This window comes from Arvicola amphibius, chromosome 12, assembly GCF_903992535.2.
Source record: "Arvicola amphibius chromosome 12, mArvAmp1.2, whole genome shotgun sequence".
Lineage (NCBI taxonomy): Eukaryota > Metazoa > Chordata > Mammalia > Rodentia > Cricetidae > Arvicola > Arvicola amphibius.
This window is the reverse complement of record NC_052058.2, coordinates 162,610,775-162,634,608: the sequence shown is the minus strand read 5'-3', so window position 1 is coordinate 162,634,608 and position 23,834 is coordinate 162,610,775.

The following is a 23,834-nucleotide window of genomic DNA, read 5'->3' as shown; positions in this document are numbered from 1 at the left end:
CATAACCTGGTCTGTAAGACTGACCAGTGGGACTGTTTTGCTCTCAGATCTTCAGGCAGGCTTTATTTATTAAAATACAGCTGAAATGCCACCACAAGGCTGGCTGTGCATTGACTCTGTAGCCCAGGAAGCTCCTGAATTTGTCATCCTCAGTGTCCTGAGTAGCTGAGATGAAGGTCCTGATGGCTCCAGACTGATTTTAAGATCAAAGTCATCCATTTCTGGAGGCCATCAGATTTTCCTATGTTTATCTGGAAATTGGAAGCAACCACTCTATTTCTGTGTGGACAATAACACCAAAGACATATAGCTCTTCGTGGAAAAAGTAGCAAGTTTTCACGCAGAGAGGGGCAGACATCAAGAGCGTCCAGGAAGCCTTCCTGGGCTCAGCTGCATCATCTATGACCTTGCTTTCTCGGAGACATTTCTCCCCTCCAGGGAGAAGCCCCACTCGCTCGTGCTTCTGCTTCTGCTCTCTCAGGTGCTTTTCTGCAAATTAATGTCACGTGTCCTGACCAATACCCCGGGTGTTAAGGTGGGAGGGGAGGGGTGGATGCCACCTGGGTAAAATAAGTGTGTGATCTCACAGTGGGGGCAGCCAGCGAGGCTGCATGAATTACTGCCAGGTGGTGGTTACACGATGAAGGGGGAGTTATGTGCCTAGGCTTGACGAAAGTTAAAAGAAAACTGAAAATGAAGGATAATCAAAACGCAGACCTGTCAGAATTTGAGACTTAGCAGAAAGAGCCTTCCTAATCAGAGGGAGAGGCAAAAAGCCTGGGAGGCAGAAATCACAAGAGAAATGGAGGCAAATCTCGGGTGTATGAAAAGAGTCCTGAGCACTGGCTGTGGATGTAGCGTAATGAGATTGATTGCTTGTAACAGGAAGAATAGAGTCTGAACATAAAAATCAGCTCTGGCTCATTAAAATGATCTTTTGTAAAAAGTGAGGGCTCTTGTCCCTGCCTCCCAGAGTTGTGTACAACAGTTCCAGAATGTCAGGAATTCAGATCACCTGGCATGCAATCACAGACTATACCAGACCAACCCTTGCCCTTCGATGCTGGGCAAGTCACCAGATCCTGGAAGACCTCGCTTAAGTGTTCTAACTGAAAAATGACATGCAGGAGACGGGATGCTGAAGACACAAGAGAATGAGATTTGTAAGGATCGGAGGGACTGGCATGAAGACTGACAGTTGCCATGTTGATCCTTTTTGGTGGGAGAGTTGAAACTCTTCTGGGTTTTCTTACTCCACAAGGCATTTGGAGGAAGCCCTAGCAAATATGTACAAGATGAGAACAAAGGCTCACAACAAGGAAAACGCCTAACAAATGTTTAACTGGCTTCTTTTCTGACTGGCTTTTCCTGGGTCCAGTTCCAAACTGTCATGTCATAAGATGACATCATCACTGTCAAAAATGATGTCATCAATATCAAACATGACACAGCTATAAATCCTGGAGTTCATGCCCACATCCAAGTCCAGGAGGCCTTGAGACTCTAGTGAACATGTCAAAGGTCAAGTCTTATGCGAGGGTACTCAACTGTGTGAGATGGGACTCTGCTCACGTTGACTTCCGACTTATTACTTGATTTATCCCTTAAGTATAACTGCCACTCAACAAGGGAACAAGTTGTTCAGTAGCTAACAAGTGTTTTACATAAACCTGGACCGATCAATCTGTATTCCCAGGACACACGTCTTGAAATGGCTGAAACAATGACAAGAGGAGCCAAGAAGCCACTTTGCGACTGTCCAATGTCTGGGCTCAATCAAATTTGGTTAGAGAAGAATTTCCTGTCTGACTCGCTTCTCTGTGGTGAAGCTCTCTATTTTGGGTCTACTTCTCGAAACCCGTAGGGGCTGGAGGAAGGAAGGAAAGTAAATGAAGGAAGGAATGATGGAGAGAAGGAAGGAATAATACAGGAAGAAAGGGAAGATGGAAGTCAAAAAGACTGGGAAAATATCTATGAAATAGGATCGCAAGCTAAACAGTCTTTAGGTCCTTTCTGTGACAGACACTGTAGAAGATGCCTACTTCCCACGAACTTCTTAGATTTTGACCGTAATGCATTTACTGTAACAACGACACAGACAGTCTGGTGCCTGGGGCCTATTCTACCTACTAGCTAAGAGCCAATGATTTCCCCAAGGGAGCTAAGTTCAAATAGAAGACACAGTGGTGAGGTGGAGAACAGAGGGTGAGCAATGAGTAGCAAGGACCCCATTTAGTTATGAGCTCCAAGTGTGGATACACCTGGGAAAGAAAAGCTCACAAAGTAGCAGGGGCTCAGGGCAGACTCCATCCTTCCTCCCACATATCTGCCATGAGTATGGATGGGTGCACGTCACATGTAGACGAGGCTGACTCTGTGATAGTTGGAGAAGACACATCTGTGGTCTGGGTTCTAGGATTCAACTTTGCTTCTGTCTTCTTGACGGAGTCACATTTATTTCTTTACACACATTTGTAAAGAAACACACATACCACACATAGTAACTGGAGAAAGTCAGGTTATTATGAGGAGGCATTCCAGCCTTAGAGAATTCAAGGATACCAAAGGTCAAAGTTGACCATCATGACGAGAAACTGGTGACTATGAGGTGGTCAGCTCAAAGGAGGAAAGAAATTCCAAATAACAAGTATAATATATGCAAACGCATGGCTCTGAAATGTTATATGCTTTATTTGAGCAGAGACACATGGAAATCAGGACTGCTTTGTCCTGGGCAAATAAAAGAAAGGCAAGAGGTGGAGCTGTTTTGCAAACCTTAAGTTTTTTTTGTTTTGTTTTAGAGCAGCTGAAACTACCAAGCAAAGCCAGCAAGTTCCTACGGAAGCAATATAAGGGAGAAATGATGTTGGCCTGATCTGTAGTGATGGCTGTGGGAAACACACAGAAGTGGGCACACATTAAGTAGTGAGAGCTTGGAGACACGGCTCAGAGGTTAAGAGCATTGGCCAAGAAGATCTGAATCTGATTCCCAGAATGCACGTGGTGCCTAGCTACCATGTGTAACTCCATTTCCAAGGGGGAAGCAATGCCCTCTTCTGACCATCTAGGGTACCAGGTGTGCACAAGGTGCACATACATACATGCAGGAAAACACCAACACACCTAAAATAATAAAACAAATCCCAGTAAAAATTAGAATGTTGTTATGTCACAGGAATAAGCCCGTACCTGTTTTACAAATGCAATGTAAAAGGTCATAAGCATGTTTTCTACATGGCTTAGACACCTACAAAGCTGGGTCTGCAGTGCTTTACAAAAGATTTCATCATTGCATTTGGGCTAATGTACTGTTGTCACTTCCGCATGGTGGCCCAGGTCTGGTCTTTGGCTATGGCATTATTAGCTAGATAGCACATGTAGCCTGGAGAATATTTTTATTTTTTAGCTTGTCAGCATCCAAGGTCAGCGACTCCATCTGCTGCACTTCCGTGAAGCCGTAAAACCACTGCACAGCTAATGTAACACAATAGAGCAAGGAGTGACCCCAATTTTCCACTGGTCGGGAGGCATTGAGGTCAGCTCTTCTCAGGGCTCTCAGGACTCAGACTATAACAGAATGAGAGACCTTGGCACCCCAGCACCACCTCGGCCACATGCATGCCACAGTTAAATGTGCAGTTTTAAGAGGAACAAAATTGAGTTCAGGAAGGGATGCTGAGACTGCAGGGATGTGGTCATGCTTCTTGAGAACCTGGGTGTGGACTGAAAGACCATGGCGGATAGGTCCAGCCTTACATGGTCGTTCCATCTTTGTATGCTTGCAATCCTGGGTATCCGGTCTCCTGTTACTGTTTCAGCCTGTCTAAGTATGTATGTTATTTGCTTTGCTCCTTGTACCTTCTCCCATAGTCAATACAGTGGAAGATTCAGGTGGTGTTGCATGGCGCTTTATCTCACTGTATGTACAATGCCTAGAACCAAATAGGTACTCAATGAACATCTGTTGCATGACTATATTAGCTATGTATTCTGTTGGGATGAAATACTCTGAAAGAAGTGAGGGAAGAAGGAAGGGGTTATTTGGGCTTAAAGGTTGAGGTTACAGTAGACCATGACTAGGCAAGTCATCATGGCAGGAGCTTGGGTAGCTGGTTACATTGTGTTCACAGTCAGGAAGTAGATAGATAGATAGATAGATAGATAGATAGATAGATAGATAGATAGATAGATAGATGGGAGGAGTGGGTGGGTGGGTGGGTGGATGGATGGATGGATGGATGGGTGGGTGGGTGGGTGGGTGGGTAGATAAATAGATACAGGTAAGTAAGCAGGTAGATAGGTACACAGACAGATAGACAGACATATAGATAGATAGACGGGTACATAGATATGAATGCTAATGCTCAGATTTCTATATCCTTCTTATTCATTCTAGAACCCCGACTCTGGAATAATGGCATCCACAGTCAAGGAAGGTTTTCCTGCCTTCAGTTAGCCCCGTCTAGTTGATCTCTCCCAGGCTTGTCCAGAGATTTGACTCTGAAGTGATTCTACCTAAGGTTAGGTTGACAAGCAGTAGAAATGATCACAATAATCACATCATGCATGAGAGCTTACTTACATGAAGTTATTTGAAGTTAGGTATTGTGTCCCTTCACATTTACATACGACGATTCATATTTGTTTGATTCTGCATTCGAAGTGCTTTGAACTATAATTTTGAAAGAGATCGTTGGATGAACGTTCAGTTACGCCCTCTTCTATTTCGGGTAACCTATGGCGTGTTTCCGTGTGGCTGGCCATCGGCCCATCTACCCTCAGTCATTGTCCGCTCACCCGTCTCCCATGGGCTCTCTAGTTCTGCCTTCATCCCTGAACCTTTGTAGAACATCCCCGCCACTCTGTAGGGATAGCTGGGCCACGCGCCATCATTTCCTGTCGTCTTTAAATCAACAGTCTGACACAGGCATCTAGATCTTTTCACAAGCGAGGAAAGCAAGGCCAAGTAAGCTCACAAAGAGGAGACGGATGAGAGTAGAAAACTCACATTCCAGAGAACAATGTGTGCAGATATTAAATGTTATAGGCTATACGTGGCCTGAAATATATGGAAATCAGTATTGTTTTATCCTGGGCAAAGAAGAGAAAGGCAAGAGGCGGGACCTGTGTCTCAAAAGGACTGTTTTGCAAAATGTACGTGGTTTTTGTTTTGTTTTGTCTTTTTATTTTTCCTTCCAAGCAGCAGAAACCACAGAGGGAAGCCATCAGATCACTGCTGATACAAGGGAGGGGTGATGTTGCCTTAGTCTATAACGGTGGCTGTAGGCTATTGCAGAATCGAGAAGCTGGAGAGACGGTTCAGAGGTTAAGAGCATTGGCTGAGAAAGTTTCAGTTTGATCCCCGGCATCCACGTGGTGTCTAGTTACCATGTGTAACTCCAATTCCAAGGGGATCCAATACCTTCTTCTGACCTCCTTGGTACCAGGTATACACAAAGTGCACATGCCTGCATGCAAGCAAAATGCCCATATACAGAAAATACCCAAGTGAATCTAGAATTTTTTTAAAAAAGAAGTTATTTTATTGGAATTTCAAGTTGATTTGTGTTTTACAAATGCAAAATACAAGGTCCTAGGCATGTTTCCTACGTGGCTTGGATCCTTCCCTCAAGGTGGTAAGTGTATTTTCCTTCTTGATTCCTTCCATTCCCACTAGAACTTCCTCATCTCTATGACTGGTGCCAGAATAGCTGCCCTGCAGCGCTCTGCGCATACCTGGTCTACACACAACCAAGTAGGTAAAGCGGTTAGGTACACCTCCACCCCATCACCATCACGGGTGTCCTCGGGGACATATCACCCATGAACCTCATGGTAAATTATGTGGGAACCCCTTTTTGGTTACTTTGTTTCTTTCATTTTGGCAACCATTTCAGAAGGCAAACTCATTATTTATTTATTTTAAATTAATTAGTTAAATTTCCCTTAACCTGATCACAATTTTCCCTCCCTCTTTCCTCTCCTCCCAGTCCTTTCCCCCAACCTCCCCTCTCTCCACCCTTGATTCACTCCTCCTCCTTTCTAGAAAGCAAACTCTTCTGTCCTTGCCCATTCCTGCTAACTTCAAGTAAGCTAGCCCAGAAGGACCCTGTATCTGAGGCATCACAGGACTCCGGAGCCCCGCCCATCACTTTAGGAACCCTCCTTCCTATAGCCAGGCTCAGGCCCTCTCTGGGAAGGCTCTAGCATTGCTTCATCTGCTCCCCCCCGGCCCATGTCACTGGAAAGCTTCTTGAACTGTACTCTTAGTAAGGAAAACAAAATGTGAAGGTGGTGGTCAAAGCATTTATTTCTACAAAGAGAAAAATACAAAAGTATTTTTATTGCCTTATAAAAGCTTAGAAGCCAGCATTAAACGCCCAACGTGAATGCAGGTATCTTATTCTTCCGTATTACTTGTGGCATTTGGGTGCCTGCTTACAATGTCGGGCAGCAGGGCCTCGTGCTGCTTGACAACAGAAAGCCAACCACAGGTTCAAAAGCAGAAAGCTCAGCTGCTTCTTTGTTTCACAGCCTTGGCTCTGACAATGAAACCTCGGTGAGGAACTTCCTCTTTCTTCTGCCTCTCTTTCACCCCTGACTGGATGGTAATGCTAAGTGAGCCTGAGGAGGGATAGTTCCACACCCAGGTAACCAGAGAGTGGGAGAACAAGAATTTACACACGGCTTACAGTAGGCCGGGCGAGGCAGGAGGTACTGTGCATGCAAATAGCTCACGTGATTGATTTTTGTAACTGGTTAGGCTTATGTTCTTATTTTAAAAGACATTCTTATTTTATGTGCATGGGTGTTTTGCGTGTCTGGGGCCAGTCAGAAGACGACATCAGATTCCCTGGAACTGGAGTTACAGTGGATTCATGAGTTACTATCTGGGTGCTGGGAATCAAATCCAAGTCCTCAGGAAGAGCAGCCATGGCTCTCCACGGCTGAGCCCTCTCTCTCCAGCTCTCTGTGTTCTTGTTGGAAACTCAGAGAAAGGACGTCATTCATTCAGTTCACACAGATATGAGGTGGAAATCACACCGGCATCAGAAGGATCTCCACAGCAACGCCTCTCTCCATATGACCGCCAAGCTTAGCACCTCTCACTTCCGTTCTCCACTTGCTTGTGTGTCTTTTAGTCTCCTCTGCAAGTGGCAACAGTGTTTCCTGTCTTTTGTTCTTCTTTGATTTCACAATTTATTTGCTAGGGCTTAGCACAATAGAAATGCTTCTTGCAAACGCTCGGGACCTGAGTCACTTGAATTGTTCACTGTGAACTCATTCACCAGGCATGGGAACCAGCCTTCCTCGTCTGTCTCCCATCTTCTCAGCAGCTTTGTCTTGAGGCTATCTGTGTGCAGAACTCTCTTGCAGATTTTGCCCTTGAAAAATGGATTTTTATTTCTTTCAGTTGAGTCCAATAAGAATCTCCAAACTAATAATGCCGTTATTTTTTTTTCTTGCTTGCCTTGTAAAAAGACTTCTATTACTTATATAAAAGTGGCAAGCTGCCTTCTTTATTGCTTCAAATAACTTGTGTTAAAACACCTCCGTGCTGCCAAGTTGCAACCTGAAGACAGCATTCAAATACAAGTCACAGAGAGCAAAGAGTCGCTTTCCAGGGCTTCAACCTCAACCTCCTTCAAGGTTTAACTTCCCTCCTTTGGCACTGACAGACACGGGGATACAAGGATTGCTCTCCTGTGTTTGTATCAGGAAAGAGTGTGACTCTGCCTTGGGTGCCGAAGATTCCAAAGGAGGTGAAAAACAATACTGGCTGGCAGGCAAGGCTGGGGGAGGAGGGACTCATAGGGAACAAGAGGTCTGCCTGCCCACTGTGACAGAATACTGACATCCGTCACAGCGCCGATCTTTGGTTACTCACAGTTCCCTTCCCAAAGGAGAAAGAGTCTTCAAGAAAGAAGTATGGTTTGAAGACTAAATGGCAACGTCAGGGAGGATGTCCAGCTACCATACTCTTGGGTGGGACTTTCTGACAGTAGACAGATAATTTTCATTATATTATGGTCTATTCTCTCTATGCTGGGAGGGCTTACATGTGGGGACTGCTGGTGATTTGGCAGGTGTTCCTTTGCCAACTGCCTTAGTCAGGGTTACCACTGCTGCGAGGAAACAGAATGGCCCAAAGCAACTCGGGAGGAAAGGGGTTATTTGGCTTGCACTTCCACGTAAGAGTCCATCTCTGAAGGGAGTCAGGGCAGGAACCTGGACGCAGAAGCTGATACAGAGGCCATGCAGGGATGCTGCCTATGAGCTGGTTTATAGTTTGCTTAGCCTGCTTTCTCCTAGAACCCAGGACCACAAGCCCAGGGATAGCGCCGCCCACAATGCACTGGGCCCTCCTGCATTAGAATAATGCCCTATAGTCTTTTCTATGGAGGCACTTTCTCAAATGAGACTCTGCGCTCGCCAACGACTCTAGCTTGTGTCAAGTTGACAGAAAGCTAGCCAGCACACCAATTCTGAAAGGCAATAGGAAAGCACAGTGTGTTAAAAGGAGGAAAATGGAAAACTTAGTTTATAGCATGGATCTGTCTTGTCTGGATCCTGGCCTGAATCCCTTCCAGGTTCCCAACGCAGCCCTGCTCTTTGGGGGTCCTATCTGGTGTTCTCTTCAAACCCTAAGGTGCATTTTTGAAGCCCCCAGTTAAGCCCCTGAATGCTGGAGAGATAGCCAACATCCAACCCTTTGCATAGAATAAGTCTTCTTATCCGTCTTTGAAGTTTCGGGGCTTCCCAGGCTTTTCACGGACCCGTCTCCCGTGCACCACCCTGCCGAGCAACGGGAGCAGTTTGCCTTCAGTATGTGTTTGTGTAAAGAATATGCCGGGGTCATATGAATCTTGTGAAGATAAATATTGTTTTGTGTATTTGGAAAAAAAATATGACCTCAAAAGCTGTTTAGCGAGGCATTTTGTGTTAAGGGAATGTCCCAACAAGGAAACAGTTAAACTTAGCACGGTGGACTGCTTAGTCATGTCAGTCAAAGCTATAAATGAAACCGACGTCTCTCATTGCAGCTTCTGGCAGCACTGCCAAGCAGATGCTCAGAGAGTCTGTCTTTGAAAGGACAGAGGCTTCTCCTGCCATGGCATCGGAAACCCTCCCACCAAACCCAGGTGTGCACAATGGATCCGGGTCACTCCTGGCTAACCAGGTCGGGTAATGTGACTCTCTCTCAGAGCGTACCCCCCCTCCGTCCCAGTGTTTTCCTTCACCTCTTTCTCTCGCACGTGGGATTCTTCCTCTTCTCTCTTCTTTCTTTCTTTTGGTATTTCCATGTGTGTGAGAGTGCGCACGCGCATTTGTGCACGCACACGGAGACCGGAGGTTACAATCAGAAACCATCCTCCGTTGTTCTCACGCCTTGCTCATTAAGGCAGGATATTTCAACCAAGCCTATAGCTCACTGACTTTATGTTGCAATGATTGGCATTGTGCTCACCAGGTCTTGCTTCAGGCTCCAGAGACCTGAGGAGAGCCTGGGAGCTCGGAAGGCCCCCAGTGCCCCACGAGGTGCTCAGAGTGGGGAGACTATCCATATCACACACAAGAACTGACAAGGGCCCTTCTAACCACTGTCTAGTTACCCCTTTAGGGATTTTAGCCCAAAGACTTCTAACTTCAAGTTCCATCATCTTACTCGGATAAAACAATAGAACATGTCCAACTTCAACAAACTCAAGGTCAAGTTAATTGCAGCAGACCCCTAGACTCACATTTTTGGAGCCTACAGGAGAATTGGAGACGTATTTGTGAAACCCACATCTCAGTGTTTGCTTTGCCACAGGGTTCTCTATTTCCCACGACCACAGTGCAACAAATCCCTCTGTGGCTCTCGGCTTCCTTGTCTCAGGCAAGGAACAGCATGAACCAGATGGCTGGAACTCTCAACTTGAACTCGGTCCTACTGAGTTTTCACTGTGCTTTAGGTGTGTACTGTCAGACATAAACACTTTAATTTTACGTAGAAAGAATAGGCCTTACTCTATTTGCTTGGTGTGGGGTACAAGTGTGTGTATATGCATGTGGAGGCCAAAGCTGGCTGTCATTCTTCATGTGCTGCTGTGATTTTGTTTGAATTTTAAATTGTGATCCAGAATACATTTATATTTTATTAGTGTGAAGATGGACCATAAAGTCACGTGATCCTTTACAGTGGAACAAAACTAAACATTATATATTGATTTGGTTCTAGGCCACACCAGGAATACTGTACATGGGTCTCCATAAGACATTTAATGTGCAAAATCCTTTCAGATGTCAGCATCATGAGATGTTGTTACCCGTCTACCCAAATGCTGTCATCTAGAAGGAGGCAAGTACCAGGAACTGATGAAGATGTGTGGACTCAGGAACTTACAAACTTAGTGGTTACAAATACACTTAGTGGTACAAATACCCACTGGAAATCAGCTGGGTATTTTCTACCAAGGCTGCAGAGAGAGAGAGAGAGAGAGAGAGAGGAGGAGAGAGGAGAGGAGAGGAGAGAGAGAGAGAGAGGAGAGAGAGGACAGAGAGAGAGAGAGAGAGAGAGAGAGACTTATCTACTAACTCAGTGATCCCATTGACTGGTGTATGTCAATCCGAAATATGTGTATCTGTTCTTCTGTCGACACAGGGAAGGACACTCAAAATAACATTTTCATAAGACCTACACTCTAAATTTAAATTAATCCCAGGAACGGAAATAGTGTGGTTGTCTGTAACTAAAGGGAAAGCAAAGGTGGCGGCTTTGGGTTCTTATTTATTCTCCTGTGTGCCTATTTAAAGTAGATGTTATTGGAAGCAATGCTTGCAACAGAAATTTTTCATGTAGTGAATGGGACATTACATATTGACTCGCCATGCTGTGAACAAACCATAAATGCTAGAATTTAGACTTTAGACTCCCCGTGCAATGACAAATCTTTTCAAGTTCTTAGTGCAACTTTTAAAGGGTGTGATTTAAGTCTATGCACCTACTCTGCTCAACTCTTAGACCCTTGTGTACTCAGAGATGTGACTGTGTGGGCTCTGGAAGAATGTTGGGCATCATCTCTGTGCTGTTGTGTGGATGGCTGTGAGGATGCTCTCAGAAACTAATACACTAAATAACCCGGATATCTCCTCTCTAGGTGTATATCCGAAGGAAATGAAATCAGCATGGCAAAGAGATAGGGAAGTCCATATTTATGGTGCCACAATTCTCAGACATTGAGATATGTAATCAGCCTTAGTGAGCATCATAAGATATACAAAGATCACATACACAGACACACTCACAATGGGGTACTATGCAGCCATGGGGAGAATGAAATCATGTCAATCATACATGAAAAGGACTGGAGGACATCATGTTAAGTGAAAGAAGCCCATCATGAAAGCACAAGTAGTATACGTTGTCTCTCACACACATGAAACCTAAGAAGAGTTCAGGGCAGTGATCCACTGATGTTGAGAACAATGTGGGAAAGGAAGGCTGAATATGGGAAGCTTGGATTTAACCAGTGCATTTGTTAGGAATCTATTGGACTCTCACACTGAATACAATTAACACATGCTACTCCAAAATAATATAAATTACTTTTAAGACTTAAAAAAACATCTGAAATGCATAATTTTCACTTTCTATAAGTCATGAACTCTTAAGGAATATATTTTATACTCATATGCAATCTAAAATCAACATATGTGACTGGCTGATATTCAGCTACAGACATGGGTGTGTCTGTTCCAGGTAGCCATTCTGAAGCTTCCGGCTTCTCCTGTGTTTAATGTGGCCACCCTGGTTCTTCCTCTGGGGCTCCAAATTTTAGTAATGCAGAAATCAAAGCCTCAATGTGTGGGCCATCCGGTTACCTAAGTCCCAAATTGAGAGCGTGTTCTGATGGGCTAGACCGCTATAATGTATGACATTTTCACTGTTCTAAAGAATCATGCATATTATAAACAAACACAAAATCATGGTTTCAGTGGATTAAATAAAAGGAACAAAGAAGAGTTCTTATGTTTTCTGACACTAAGAAGAACTTAGAGACTCCTGGTTGAGGCTACTCGATACTTCCAAGACCAATCTCCTCATAACCTTTTTTTAAAAAAATTGTTTGCCAGCTTTTAAGTCAATTCTATTCCTTCTGAACTTTCTATTCTTAAAGTTAATGCCACAATACCCAGAGAGATTTCCATAGTTGCATTATCCCTACACCTCTAAGGGCTGAAGGCTTTCCAAGTCTAAGCAAACATCCTCTGGGGAACCATGAAAAGGTATAATGAATGACGTTTACTTGGATCAAGAGAGCTTGGGTATATCAGTTTATATGGATTAATTTTAAATCTTAGGATCCCAGAAACCTTGAACAGGCTCTGTGATTTCTGAGTGGGGGGACCAAGGGTAAATCTTTCTCCAAATGTTTTTGACGCAAAGCTTCTCTTCCAGAAACATTATTCCTAGTCTCGCTCAGGGTAGTGTTTCATGACACAGGAAGTTGGTAAATACTGACCATCAGAACCAAGTCCCACATCCACTTCTCTGGTATCCTCTCTTCCTTTGGATCCCTGCACTATCCCTTGAATTAGATTAGGAGTTCTCTGGGCATCTCCACGAGAATCTCTGCTAGTCCCCAGTACCCTCATCAAATGCTCCACAAGTCAAATCAATTGTTTTCTTAATCGTGTTGGCATGGGCTTCTCTTTTTCCATTCTTATTTTCTTATAGACAGTTTTCTAGAGACTATGTGATGTTTAATTATTACTCAATGCTGTAGTAGATATAATAATATTGCTGTCTTTATTAAGCCACCATAAAGATATTTAGACATGATAAAAATAACTCATTTTGTTTAAGAAAATATAGTTACTTTAAAAATGTCATCTATACAACCATGTAATGGATTCATTATTATGTTAATGTATGAGAAATACTTTTCAAGAAAGTATTCATTTCTTATAAGGTAAATATGTCTGAACATAACTCACATAGCAATTCAAGATACACTTTAAAGAATGAAACAAGCTCTTGAGGCCAACAGTTTGAGGATTGCTGTTCAGTCATGCCAAACAGTTTAGTTTTGCGATCTGTAAACAGACTCTGACTCCCTCCCAGGGCCTCTTCTCTCACAGACTCTGACCGAACTCTTTGTACTTACTGTCCACCCTACTAATTGAGAAAAGCCTAGCAGATGCTTCTTATATGCTTGTCACTGTGGCAGTGGCACTTACAATATTCTTGGGACATGTGCTAGCTGATTTTCTGTGACCTTTTCTCAACCTAAAATCATCTGAGAGGAAGGAACATCAATGGAGAAATTCTCTCCATCAGTTCAACTTAAGGCAAGCCGATAGGCCATTGTCTTAATTTGTAATTTATGTAGGAGGACCCAGTGTGCTGTGAGTAGTGCCATCCCTGGCCTGGTGGTCTTGGAGGCTATAAGAAAGTGGGCTGAGCCAGACACGGGGGTCAAGCCTGTAAGCAGCTCTCCTCCATGTCTTCTTCATCTTCTCCTGCCTCCAGGTTTCTGTCTTGCTTGAATTTCTGCTCCCAATGACTTTGATGATAAACTATGATGTGGAAGCATAAATGAAATAAACCCTTTCCTCCCCAAGTTGCTTTTGGTCTCGGGGTTTCATCACAGTAGAGTAAAGCTAATCTGGCATTGGGGTTTAGCCCTGATCACAGGTCAGAGCTGATGTCCCCCTCTCTTCTGACTTATACTTACCCAGGTCACCTTTGGTTCTATCAGCATCAAGAGACTTATGCACCACAAGATATTTATGGAAATTTTTAGAAAGGTTTCATGGGACCTGTTTGGCTTTGGATGTTTGTAACCCTGACGTCAAAAGTCCTCCATTCCCAGAGCAGGTGTCACTGATCCAAGAGAACCTGGGGTCTCAGAAAGTTTTAGAGAACTGGCCGAAGTGCAACCTGGTAATGAATGACTGAAAATCTTGTGCAATTGCAGGAACAAAACTAAACTCCTGTCACACCCAACACCGCCTACCATCTCAAGTCTTTTCTAGATGTACATAATCCAGACTGGAATCCAGTCTAGAGTCGGACTCAGGGAAGGGTATCTAGACAATCAAACAGGTGTGAGTCTGCTCTAAAGGTCAAGCTGTCTCCTTTCCCCTGCCTCCTCTTCTTGACGATGTGTCTCCTTGGCTGTGTGGTCTCTCGTTCATGCTAGCCGTGTGTGTATGTAGGGAAAACATCTCGAACACATTCTTTTCCAGTGCACCACCCTCCTGGCCGGCAGTTTGGCCTTCACCATTTTCATTGCAGACTGTCTTTGTGTAGTTAGCATTGTTGGTCAAAAAATCATTTCCTTTCCCTGGGTTTGAGTGCCCAGGGGCCACTGCATTTGGGTTCATTGTGAAAATCCAAATAATATAAGTAGGAGTATAAATAATTGATATGCTGCTTATTCCCCGGCGGTCCCAACAGACCTATTTACAAATGCAGCTCCTCTCAGCCTTTGTCCAGTCTAATTTTAAGGTCCAGGGGTGTAGTGTTTCAACCTGAATAAAAAAAAGGTAATAGGAAGATTCTTTTCCGTCTGAATGATGTGAAGTTCACTGGTCCAGAGAGGGAAGCTTTGGGACACACGTAACACAAATGGGCAGAATTTAGCAAATATCACAAGTCTGGGTACCTTCTCTCGTGGCTTTCAAGTGGGGAAGAGATGCTAAATTTTGTAAAATTAACATTTATTCTTGAAAATGCTAATAATAATAAAAAAAACTCTATTAAAAGGGAGCATCAATCCTGCTGTGAATTTAACACATCGCAGCCTCAGGCCTGTTTCTGTTAATTTGCTTCCATTTGTTTATTTTCCCCTCTCATTGTCTTTCATGCAAAGGCAAGGAAATCAATAAAAGCACTTAACTCAGCCCCTCCTTCCCACTGTAAGTGAAAGCTAACACATGGGAAGTCTGACTCCTAGAATAAGGGCAGAGAGCTCCTAGTATCTGGGTTTCCCACTGACTTTTGAGATGATCTGGTAACTGTTCATGTGATCTTAATGTCATTTTATTCCTCTATCAATTACACAAGGAACAATTATTTAGATTCTACCATATGAGCTACAGTGACCCCCAACTCTCCCTTTCGTGTTTATCAGGGTTGGTTTCTTACACTGTATGTTTAAACCTTTAGTCTAGAAAGCCTTCAACAGTCATTTCCTGCATGGAAGATCTGTCTGTATGAGGATCTATTGAGTGTGCAAGACTATGAAATGCTAACCTGTAGATTCCAGCCAGAGTGGAATATCTGGGAACAGACATACCCGGTGATCTCATGGAACCAAAGGACTGAACAAAATACATCAGATAGTTGCCAGACAGTGGACATCAGACAGTGGAAACCACTAATCCCCGACAGGGACAAATGAAGAGGGTTCTTTTGATGTCCATTTATGGCCTTTACAGTCACAGCAAAGGGACACAGTGAGGGGAACTGGGGAAGAGAATGGGACACACTTTGACGTTACAGCAACAATAAGATAGATTTCGTAGGTCATAATAGCCAAAGGAAGCCAACTACTTAGAGGGTGCTCTGGAGATTCACAGACTGTATTAATGCATCCTAGGCTATGAATCAGATACCCCAGAAGAAAACCACCCAAGGGAAGGGAGGAATGCCTCCAAAGGATCAAAAAGCCACAACTGGAGCTTATAATGGGATGGGTTTGTTCTCTCATTAGCTAGAGTGAAAAGGAGACAAAAATTAGGTAAACTAGGACAACAAATTTTGTCTTACTTGTAAGATAAAATTAGCAGCAGACAAAGGTTCGTTTAGTATTGAGGAACAAAGTTGCAAAGTGCATTTAGGAAAAATTAAATTGGCTGGGCAGTGGTGGCACATGCCTTTAATCCCAGCACTTGGGAGACAGAGGCAGGTGGGTCTCTGTGGGTTAGAGGCCAGCCTGGTCTACCGAGTGAGTTCCAGGACAGCCTGGACTGTTTCACAGAGAAACCCTGTCATAAGCAAACAAACACAAAAAAGAAAAGCTTAGATTGTTCCCAAAGAATCTGACTGCATCTCTCAATAAAGTTTTAAAATATTTAAAAGAATAGCAAAACAGCTAGTCCCTGTGGTGATACAATTCACAAGTAGTAGCAGCCAAACAAATGAAAACAATTCAAAAAAGCAATGATCAGGAATGTAAAGAAACAGGAAGTCAGAACTGAAAAATCACACACATGATAGAACTTGCAAGAGAGACATACAATGCAGTTCTATCTGTGGTCAATACATTCAAGAAGGTAAAAGAAGGGTGGGGTCTATAAGTTCTGCGATAGAACATATTACATCCTGTGTTCAATTCCTGTACAATCTATAATACTTTAAAAAAAAAAAACAGGTAGAAGAAGCGGGAACATGTCAAAAAGTCAAAGAGAAGTAGTGAAAAACTCAAATCAAACTTTAAAGATAGAAATGAAACAATATTCGTGATTAAAATGATTTCTGTGGTCGGTGGAAAGAGAGGAAAACCAGTCACAGCAGAAGGAAAGCTTAGCAGCTTGGAGCTCAAAACAAAACCAGGCAATCAAAGCCAAGGACCAAGTGCTGTAGAATGATGTCAAGTGACTGAGTGCACACGTGACTGGTGTCCTTTAAAGGGAACAAAGCAGAACCAACTGTTTTTTTCTATCCCAACTGTGATGAAAAATCAGAGAACAGACAGAGCTCAATGAACATAGAACAGATCTGAGTTCAATGAACCCCCAAGTTAATTAACTTCAAACACACTACACTGAACTGAATCCTAGTCAGTTTGCTAAACCCAACGACCAAGAGATGAACTCAGGAAGAAGTGGTAGACACGCAGCAGGCACTTACTTCAGCACTCTGACCAGCTAAGTCTCTGCAAAGGAAGCTTCTGTGACCAAGGCTGAGAGCATGCGCCCCTAATCGAGACATCTCTGTCATTCCCTCCGTGGCCCAGGGAACCTCACAGAAGAGGAGGTAGCAGGACTGTGAGAGACTGTGGATGAGGAGGAGAGCTATGACACAGCACAGCATCTTCTGGATTTGAGGTGGCCATTGAAATTGTGAATATGTGGTATCTTTTGTCACTTCTACAAGACACAAAAGGAAGAGGAGCCTGGCTGGGAGGAAAGCAGTTGTCAGAGGAGTGGGAGGAATAAAAGAGAGCAGGGAGTGAACGTGTTTACAGTGCAGTGTATACCGATATGCAACAGTCAACACCAAGAAAAGCAATATTAAAAAGAAGTGGTGGACCGGGCGATGGTGGCGCACGCCTTTAATCCCCGCACTCGGGAGGCAGAGGCAGGCGGATCTCTGTGAGTTCGAGGCCAGCCTGGTCTACAAGAGCTAGCTCCAGGACAGGCTCTAGAAACTACAGGGAAACCCTGTCTCAGAAAAACAAAACCAAAAACAAGAAGTGGTGAGGGACATTATATTAGGAAGCTCATAAGCATAGATGGTTTCAGGTAGGAGCGGACACCTCTAAGGAACTCAAAGGTAAGGAATGTTAGCTCAGAATCCTAAACACAAGGACAGCATTTTTGTTTTCATAAGTGAGGCAAAAATACATTATTTTTTTCTGGCAAAAGAAAGGTAAAGAAGTTGCTACAAGGACTTCCACACTGGAAATATTGAAGGAAACCTGGAAGTCAAAGGGAAGAGCATATATTAGAAGGGAAATCTGCTTCTCCACAAAGCAGTGGAGAGCTGGCCATTCTAAATCCCTTTGTGGTGGTTCACATGAGAATGACCCCATAGGCTCATATATTTGAAAGCTTTGTTCCAAATCGGTGGGACCTTTTGGGTAGGATTGGGAGGTGTGGACTGGCTGAGGAAGATATGTCACTAGGGGTGAGCTTTGAGGCTTCTGAGGCCATTTCATTTGGTTTTCTCTCTGCCCCTCGGATGTAGTCTCACCATGTAAGCTCTCAGCTACCCCAACTACCTGTCTGCCTGCTGCCATAAACCCCGCCACAATGGTCATGGACTTTAATCCTCGGAAAATCAAATGCTTTCTTCTATAAGTTTTCTTACTCATAGGGTTTTGCCACAGTAATAGCAAAATAACTAAGGCACCCTTAGGGAACACTGTGACATAATGAATAAGCTATACTGGATGAAATGCAATGTGACTTGAAGGATTGTGGCAAAGGTACATTCTCGGTACAGTCTTGGTGCCACATGCCTTATGTCCCAGCATGTGGGAGGTAGAGGGAGTAAGATATCTGTGCGTTTGAGGTCAACCTGGTCTACATAGTGAGTTCTAGGCTAACCACAGTTACAAAGTCAGATGCTATTAGTGTGTGTGTGTGTGTGTGTGTGTATTTTATAAATTTATATGTATATAAATTTCAAAGCATACACTAAGATAATGAAACAAAGAGTTATTTTTAAGGGACCGATAAAACTCAATCACAAAGCATTCAATTAGTTTAAGAGAAAAAAGACAAGAAAAACAGATTGAGAACAGATTAGACAGAATCCAGCACATTTCTAACGACATCAATAATCACACTAAATGATTAAGTGTCAGTACAAAGACGGAAGTGACTTAACCGGCAGGGCTCCAATTGTCCATTGCTAGCAATAAATCAGCTTCAGATTGTAAAATACAACGAAGGAATTAGAGAGACCGCAGAAACATAGCGTGCTAATAGCCTGAAAGTAAAGACATAGTAACTGTGTAATTATGAATTAACTAACACCCATAGAACTAAATTTACAGTCAGCAAGATTGCTCAGTGGGTAGAGCCACCTTTGGCCAGGTCTGATGACCTGAGTTTGATTTCAGGGCCCCACATGATGAAAAGAGAACTTATTACCCAGAGTTGTCTTCCATTTTCTGCCTGTGCCATGGCATGGACACCCACATATGTACATATACATACATACACACATAAAGAAAACAAATAAATGAAATGCAATAAAATTTTTAAGGTAAACTTATGAGTTGAAAGTATAGCTAGTCATAAAAAACTTAAATGGCTCTTAAAAAGTGATTTAATCAGAAACACGAGACTCCTAAATATTTGTTCCCCTTTAGTACATGCACACGCATGCACACGCGCACACTCACGCTCACACACAAACTTGTTAGACCTATAAGGAAAAATAAACTCACTATTATATTTCATTCTTTGGGGCATGTATGTATATGTGATATGCATGTGTGTTTCCATGTGTGCACATGTCTGTGTGGCTGTGTATAAACATGTGTGCTACTTTGTGAGAATGGCTCCTACAGGCTCATTTGCTGGAATACTCAGTCCCTCATTGGTGGAACTGTTTGGGAAAGATTGGGAAGTTGTAATCTACCCTGTGGGTGTTAGGAATCAAAGCTAGAAGTTAAGAGTCCAATCAGTGCTCTTAACCACCAAGCCATCCATCCGTCCCTGACCGTCATTTTGAACATATTTGTTACATATAACCAAAGAACAAGGGAAAGAAAATAGTGAATTTAGAAGGCCAATAGTCAACCAACTTGAGCCACTTACATTTACTGGTATACTCCATAGCAATGCCGGAATCCATTTCTCATTATAAATTGTATTGACTGTTATTGTTGTGTGTTTGTATACATGTATGACGTATGTGTGTCATTGTGGGTACTCATGTTACAGCAGACATCTATTGATCACAGGCCACTTTTGGGAGTCAGTGCTCTCCTTCTAGAGTGGGATACAAATTGGAAAGGAAGAAATCAAACTTTTGCTATTTACAGATGATATGATAGTATACATAAGTGACTCCAAAAATTTGACGAGGGAACTCCTACAGCTGATAAACACCTTCAGTAATATGACAGGATACAAGATCAGCTCAAAAAATCAGTAGCTCTCTTATATGCAAAGGATAAAGAGGCTGAGAAAGAAATTAGAGAAACATCACCATCTACAGTAGCCACAAATGACATAAAATATCTTGGGGTAGCACTAACCAAAGAAGTGAAATATCTGTACAACAAGAACTTTAAGTCTTTGAAGAAAGAAATTGTTGAAAATACCAGAAAATGGGAAGCTCTCTCATGCTCTAGGATAGATGAACGCCTGATTTTTGATAAAGAACCCAAAATCATATGATGGAAGAAAGAAAGCATCTTCAACAAATGGTGCTAGCATAACTGATGTCAACATGTAAAAGAATGAAAATAGACCCACATCTATCCCCATGCACAAAACTTAAGTCCAAATGGACGAAAGACCCCAATATAAATCCAGCTACACTAAACCTCACTGAGGAGAAAGTGGGAAGTAGCCTTGAATGCATGGACACAGGAGATCACTTCCTAAATATAACCCCAGTAGCACCGACAGTGAGAGCAACAATTAATAAATGGAACCTCCTGAAACTGAGAAGCTTCTGTAAAGCAAAGGACACAGTCACTAAGACAAACTGAATGGGAAAAGATCTTCACTAACCTCCATCAGAGAGAGGACTGATCTCTAAAATATATAAAGAACTCAAGAAAGCATACATCAAATTGCCAAATAATGCAATCAAAAATGGTGTACAAATCTAAACACAGAATTCTCAACAGAAAAATTGCAAATGACCAAAAGACACTTAAGGAACATTCTTAGCCATAAGGAAAATGAAAATCAAAACGACTCTGAGATACCATCTTATAGCTGTCAGAATGGATAAGATCAAAAACACCAATGAGAGCTTAAGCTGGAAAGGATGTGGAGTAAAGGGGATACTCCTCCATTGCTGGTGGTAGTGCAAACTTGTACAGCCACTTTGAAAATCAGTGTGGCAGTTTGTCAGAAAACTGGGAATCAATCTACCTCACAACCCATCAATACCACTCTTGGGCATATACCCAAAAGATGCTCAATCATACTACAAGGACATTTGCCCAGCTGTGTTCATGACAGCATTATTCCTAATAGCCAGAACTTGGAAACAACCTAGATGCCCCTCCACTGGAGAATGGATAAAGAAAATAAGGTACATTTACACAATGGAGTACTACGAAGCAGTAAAAAACAATGACTTTTGAAATTTGTATGTAAATGGATAGAACCAGAAAAAAAAACATCCTGAATGAAGTAACCCAGATAGATAAACATGGTATGTACTCACACATAAGTGGATATTAGACGTAAAGCAAAGGATAGCCAGCCTATAATCCATGATCCCTGTGAAGCTAGGTAAAAGGAGAACACTAAAAGAAACATACATGGATCCCCCTGGGAAGGGGAATAGACAAGATCTCCTGAGAAAATAGGGAGGGGGAGAAGGGAGGATGGAAGGGGAAGGAGAAGGGAGAAGGGGAGGGAGAAGAAGACCATGAGGAGTGGAATGCTCAAGAAGCGGGAAGGACAGTGAGGGAGAGAAAGGAAAGAAATACCTTGATTAAAGGAGCCATTAAAAGGCTATGGAGAAACATGGCACTCTCAGAATTCCGAGGAATCCACAAGGATGACCCCAGCTAAGAATCTAAGCAACAGTGTAGAGGACACCTAAAGTGGCCTTCCCTTATAATCAGACTGATGACTACCTTAATTGCCATCATAGAACCTTCAACTAGCAACTGATGGAAGCAGATACGGATCTGCAGCAAAGCATTTGGCCGAGGTACTTGAGACCAGACCAAGAGAGGGAGGAGAGATAATATGAGCAAAGGGGTCAAGACCATGAAAATGATACCCACAGAAACAGTTGACCTGAACTAGTGAGATCTCACTGACTCTGGACTGATAGCAGGGGAATCTGCACAGGACAGAACTAGACCCACTGAATGTGGGGGACAGTTGTGTGGCTTAGGCAGTCTGTGGGGGCCACTGGCAGTGGGACCAGGATAACCTAGTGCTGGAATTGGAGTCTAAGAGCACTTCCTTTTTGGAGCGATGCCTTGCTCAGCCTAATATAGTGGGAAGGGCCTTGGTCCTGCCTCGAAGTGAAGTGCCAGACTTTGTTGACTCCTTAAAGGAAGCCTTACCCTTTCTGAGGAGTGGATGGGGGTAGAGTGGATGGAAAGAGGACTGGGAGGAGGGGAGTGATGGGAATGGGGATAGCTATGTAAAATGAGAAAAGATTGTATTTTAAAAATTCTTAATTAAAAAAATGAGATCTTTTCTGATGCTCAGATGAGCACCCCTCACAGCCTCCTCCTCTCCTGATTTGATCCCGTATCACATTCAACCTCACATCTAGGCACTAGGGCTCTGCAGGAATCTGAGGATTGTAAAGGCCATGGCCACTGGGCATGGCTCCTCACCCCTGCAACCCCAGTGTTCAGGAGGTCGAGGCAGAAGGACCGCATAAAGTTTGAGGTCAGTTACTACAGAATAAGGTATTGTCTCAAAATACTAAAAACAAAAAAAGACCTGTCACTTAGTTCTGCATTTTTATGTTATTCTAGTTTGTTATGGAATTATATGCCCACACCTGTTCATTTTTCCACTTTTGAAATACTTTTTTTCCTCCTATGGTCACCGGTGATAATACCGTGTTTGTTTTACTTAGTCCATTAAAGACTATTTAAACCGCTCCCCTGCTGTTGTCCCTCTTTTTCAGGGTCCTGAGTGTAGACAAGCCTTGGGCTCAGTCTCAGTCCACGTTCTTTCCTTTGTATTTCCCTCTGGTTTGCATTTGCATATAGTTTTAAATACCAGGAGCACGCTGATTCCATCTGCCTGCTCAGCTTCTCTGCGTGGCTCTTAGCAGCCACGTGTCACATCACGACTGAGGAGACGACAGGCTCTTCACACCTCCCATCACATGAAACAGATTTCCTGGGCCCTGCCCTTCTGAGGAATGTTCTAGTTCCCCTTTTAGTTGCACAGGCAGGAACATCACTCTCAATTGCCTCCCCAGGTCTAATTAGTCATCATTAGTAAGTTCTGCTGGTTCACATTCCCAGAGCCCCCCAAAATCCAAATGCCAACCCCATGCCGTCTTTGTTTAATGGTCTGCACCTTACACTGGACTGTGACGTTGGTTTACTAACTGTTGTTTCCCATCATCCTTTGCAGGCTTCTCCCATCATCTGTCCTGCCTAGCGGCAGTTAGCTGGGGGAATCATTTAACATGATACAGTAGAGCACACTGCTTTCATGGAATCGCTAGTATTTTCCCACGGCAACCGGAAGGAATCTCGGCCTCCTCCGCATGATGCTCTCTACGAGGCCCCACATGTCTACATCTGTTTCCGTCTACAACCTCATCGCCACATAGTCTCTCTCAACCCCCCTCCCCCATTTCAGGCTTCAAAAATATTCCAAATGCCTTGCTATCTCAGGGCTTTCAGTCTTGCATGGTGTACTCGGACGGGTTTACCTCCGAGGTGTTTCAGAAGCTAACTCCTCACTCTGAAGTTCTCGAACATACTGTTCCCAGGAAAGCCATCCTAAGAAGTGGTTTGCTACTCTGTCATCCATCATCACCCCAAACATCCTCTGCGTCTTAGCACTGCTGAGATAACAGGACTTTGCATTGATGGGTCCCTCTCAGGCTGTGAACTGCCTTGCGGCTTTGCTGCCTTGGAGCTCAGAAAAAGCACCTTGTTCACAGCAGTCAAATATTTGTTAACTGCCTGCCTGGGTTCCCCTTACTGAGATTGTTTGTCTGGGCAGATTTCAATGGCTGCTGATTGGATATCACAGGTTTGGAAATGTTTTCTTATGCCAACGCACATGCGTTTCCAAAGCTGACATGAGCAACCAAATCCCAGTTAAGGCAAAGAGTCTTGCTAGAGGCATCTATGCAGTGCTTTAATGTGAGACAGACAGGCTCTATTTCCAAACTGGCAAGCCCATTGGGGACCTCAAAGGTCTCCCCCAGTGACGCCAGCACGCTCTAGAGCAAGGAAAGGGTCAAAGGATCAGCTCTGACGACA